Source organism: Tasmannia lanceolata, unplaced genomic scaffold (genome assembly GCF_043159265.1).
Source record: "Tasmannia lanceolata isolate RefF3 unplaced genomic scaffold, GAP_Taslan_0.1 ptg000825l, whole genome shotgun sequence".
Lineage (NCBI taxonomy): Eukaryota > Viridiplantae > Streptophyta > Magnoliopsida > Canellales > Winteraceae > Tasmannia > Tasmannia lanceolata.
This window is the reverse complement of record NW_027519492.1, coordinates 20,193-25,000: the sequence shown is the minus strand read 5'-3', so window position 1 is coordinate 25,000 and position 4,808 is coordinate 20,193.

The following is a 4,808-nucleotide window of genomic DNA, read 5'->3' as shown; positions in this document are numbered from 1 at the left end:
AATAAATAAAAAAATCAAGATATAAAAACTCAAATATTATTTTGAATTCTTCATTATTCTGATTCTTTCCCAGATATTTGAAAAATTCAAATCAAGAAGTTACAATTGTTCAAATAACCAAGTTACTGCTTAAAAATGACTACCTAGTGATTAACTAAGATATTTATTGAGATACAGAATATGAGATTTTCAATCATTCCACTATTACGGTGATTTATATCCATATAGTAATAAGGAAAAAGAATTACACCAAAATAGTACTTGATTCTGATATGAATTATAGGATCCACCAATAACTCGACCTAATAAAATAACACCTAGTTATTTTAGTTAGTTTATTTGGAGTCATTGACTAATTCATTCTGGAACTGATTGATTGGCTTCTAGTCAAATAAAACAAACATATTTTATGGAAAATCCTACGATACTCGTCATTTCGCATAGAGCTGAAATAATAAATTACTAAAATGACCTTTATCAAGTAATGTATCGTTTAAGAGATTAACTACATGATCTCATTTGAATTTAAATTATGGGTACTCCATTCTCGAGTTTGATCAATTAATCGAAAAAATTTTATATTATTGTTTTCTTAAATTAGGTAAGGGTAAAATGTATGGGTTCTTAAGTTTTTTGATTTGATTTATTAAATGTAACATGACGATATATAAATAGACTGAGATATAAATTGGAACCCTTTTTTTTTTTTCATCCCTAGTTATACTATATGTGATGCGCACATATCTGTATTTTTTATGTTATGAAGGAAGTATCCACTATGGAATAGATATAGATAATGGATAGAAAGAACGATTTATTTTGAACAATACAATACATGTCTTTCACATCCAACTATAAAAATGAGAAACCTCTTTCTTTTAAAATGGCAGTTCCAAAGAAACGTACTTCTATGTCAAAAAAGCGTATTCGCAAAAATATTTGGAAGAGAAAGGGATATTGGGCCGCGATAAAAGCTTTATCCTTAGCTAAATCTATTTCTACCGGGCATTCAAAAAGTTTTTTTGTGCAACAAACAAGTAATAAAGCCGCGGAATAATCTGAATGAATCGACATGACTCGATGAATTGGATGATTTAGAAGATGAATAATTTACATTTTACATTAACGAATTTTGGAACTCATCAATATGAGATAGAACTGGATGTTGTGGTATGTAGAATAATAATTCGCCTGTCTAATTGAGTTCTAAAAACGATTGATTTCCGTTTTGTTTTGTTTGAAAAAAAAAAAAAGAAGTCATTAGATAGAAGATAAAGGTTTCACTTTTCATTCCTTATAGTATTCTAGAATGGTATTCTATTAGATTTTTATAATTTGCGAGATGGGGATTGTAACTTTCCCCATCAATTCGCTTTCACAATAACAAAAATCTCATTTTTATGTCGGATCCATGAAATGAGATAAATGAGAAATGAATCATAAAAAAAAAATGAGATAGAAAAAAAAGGACAATTTTTAGTTGTATACCTCGACTGAGGACATAACCCTCTAGTTCCAACTGGTCCAGGGGGACTTATACTCCGTGAAAATGATTGTTAAAACTGACACCATACCACTATACTAAGTTAAGTATTATTGAACGTTCAAATATTTATTTGAACGAGTTTTTTGATTCATCGATTCTAATCTTTCCTAAGATCGATTGGATTGAATCCATCAATCTCGACGATTGAACATAGTATGGGCTATTATTATTTCGATCAAGCCGCCATGGTGAAATCGGTAGACACGCTGCTCTTAGGAAGCAGTGCTAGAGCATCTCGGTTCGAATCCGAGTGGCGGCATCCCCTAAAAGGGGCAAGATAAATCCTATCTTATAAGGAATTCAATTCCTTTCCTTATTTCCATTCCATAATTGAGGAACACACACCCCCCCTTTTTTTTTTTACAAAATAATTTTTTATGATATTTGCGACTTTAGAACATATATTAACTCACATATCTTTTTCGATCATTTCAATTGTTATTACGATTCATTTGATGGATTTATTAGTCCATCAAATCGTAGGAATATGTGATTCATCAGAAAAAGGCATTATAGCTACTTTTTTCTGTATAACAGGATTATTAATAACTCGTTGGATTTATTTGAGACATTTCCCGTTAAGTGATTTATATGAATCATTAATGTTCCTTTCATGGAGTTTCTCCATTATTCATATGGTTCCTAAAGTGGGGAACCATAAAAATAATTTAAGCGCAATAACTGGGCCAAGTGCTATTTTTACCCAAGGCTTTGCCACTTCAGGTCTTTTAACTGAAATGCATCAATCCGCAATATTAGTACCCGCCCTACAATCCCAGTGGTTAATGATGCACGTAAGTATGATGTTATTGAGCTATGCAGCTCTTTTATGTGGAGCGTTATTATCAGTAGCTTTTCTAGTCATCACATTTCGAAAAAACACAGATATTGTTGTTAAAACCAATCATTTATTAATTGGGACATTTTCCTTTGGTGAGATCCAATACTTGAATGAGAAAAGAAGTGTTTTACAAAACACTTCTTTTCCTTCATTTAGAAATTATCACAGGTATCGATTGACTCGGCGATTGGATCATTGGAGTTATCGTGTCATTAGTCTAGGGTTTATCTTTTCAACCATAGGTATTCTTTCGGGAGCAGTATGGGCTAATGAGGCATGGGGGTCTTATTGGAATTGGGACCCCAAGGAAACTTGGGCATTTATTACTTGGACCATATTCGCGATTTATTTACATACTAGAACAAATCAAAGTTTGCAAGGTGTTAATTCGGCAATTGTAGCTTCTATCGGATTTCTTATAATTTGGATATGCTATTTTGGGGTCAATCTATTAGGAATAGGACTACATAGTTATGGTTCATTCACATTAACAGCGAATTGAAGAAGGGACTTGAAGAATACATGGGAACATCAATCTCCAATATATAACGAAAATTAGTGTGAGTTTTTGAGAACCATTTGAATCAAGTAGTAATTCAAATGGTTCTCAAAAACTCCAGATGTATCTGATTACAATTCCAATTCACTTCATTTTTTTTTTTTCAGTGTACAGCGACCGATTTTGTAAATCACAGGATTATTTGACTTTATTTCTTATTTATGAAAACTATTTATGAAAGTAATTAGATAGAATAGCTTCTACCTTCTCAACTGATAGTGAGAGAACGAAATCGGGATAAATACCGATACCTATTACGGGTAGAAAGATACAGATCGAAACAAATAGTTCTCGCGGTCCAGAATCCACAAAGTAGGAGTTTGTAACATTGAATAGTTTGTATCCATAGAACATCTGGCGTAACATAGATAATGAATAAATAGGAGTTAATATCATTCCAATTGCCATTACAAAAGTAATTAGTATTTTTGGCATTAAAAGGTATTTTGGGCTGGTAATTATTCCAAAAAAGACTACCAATTCTGCAACAAAACCACTCATTCCTGGCAGTGCAAGCGAAGCCATCGAGAAGCTACTTAACATGGTAAATATTTTTGGCATTGGGGTAGCTATTCCTCCCATTTCATCGAGATAAACAAGACGTATTCTATCGTAACTCGTTCCTGCCAAGAAAAAGAGTGCAGCACCAATAAATCCATGAGAAATGATTTGTAAAATGGCTCCATTGAGTCCCATATCAGTTATGGAAGCAATTCCGATAATTGTGAAACCCATATGAGATACGGAGGAATAGGCTATTCGCTTTTTTAAATTGCGTTGACCGGGAGAAGTTGAAGCTGCATAGATTATTTGAATCGTTCCGACTATCATCAACCAGGGAGAAAATATAGAATGAGCATGGGGTAATAATTCCATATTGATCCGAACCAATCCATATGCTCCCATTTTTAATAAAATTCCAGCTAGAAGCATACATGTACTGTAATGTGCTTCTCCATGGGTATCTGGTAACCATGTATGTAGGGGTATAATCGGTGATTTGACAGCATAAGCAATAAAGAAGCCAAAATAGAATATTATTTCCAATGCCGCGGGATACGATCGATTAGCTGATGTTTCAAAATTTAATGTTGGTTCATTGGAACCATATAAACCCATACCTGGAACTCCCATTAAGAGAAAAATGGAACCCCCCGCAGTGTACAAAATGAACTTTGTAGCTGAGTACAGACGTTTCTTACCTCCCCACATGGATAAAAGTAGGTAAACAGGAATTAATTCTAACTCCCACATGATGAAAAAAAGTAAAAGGTCTCGAGAAGAAAATGATCCTATTTGACCGCTGTACATTGCTAACATCAGGAAATGGAACAATCGCGAATCTCTAGTAACTGGCCAAGCCGCTAAAGTAGCTAAAGTAGTGATGAATCCCGTCAGTAAAATGGGTCCGATGGAAAGTCCATCGATCCCGAGTCTCCAGTGAAAATACAAAATATTTATCCATTTATAATCCTCCTCCAATTGGATTAATGGATCGTCCAATTGGAAATGATAACAGAATGCATAGGTCGTTAGAAGGAGTTCTAACAAGCAGATGCATATAGTATACCATCTCACCACCTTATTTCCTCTATGAGGGAGAAAGAAAATTGATGAACCCGCGGATATTGGAAAAACAACAATTATTGTTAACCAAGGAAAATAACTCGTGGTAAAGACAAGATAGACTTTGACCATAAAAACCCGCGCTCGAAATAATATATTTTCTCGAGTACGGGTTTTTGTCGGTAAAGAAGAATCAAATGGATTCAAGTAGAGTTTTACGGAACGTATCAATAAGCTAGACCCATGCTGCGAGTTGTCTCATGCCATAAATAAACCCGGACACTCAAGAAATCTGT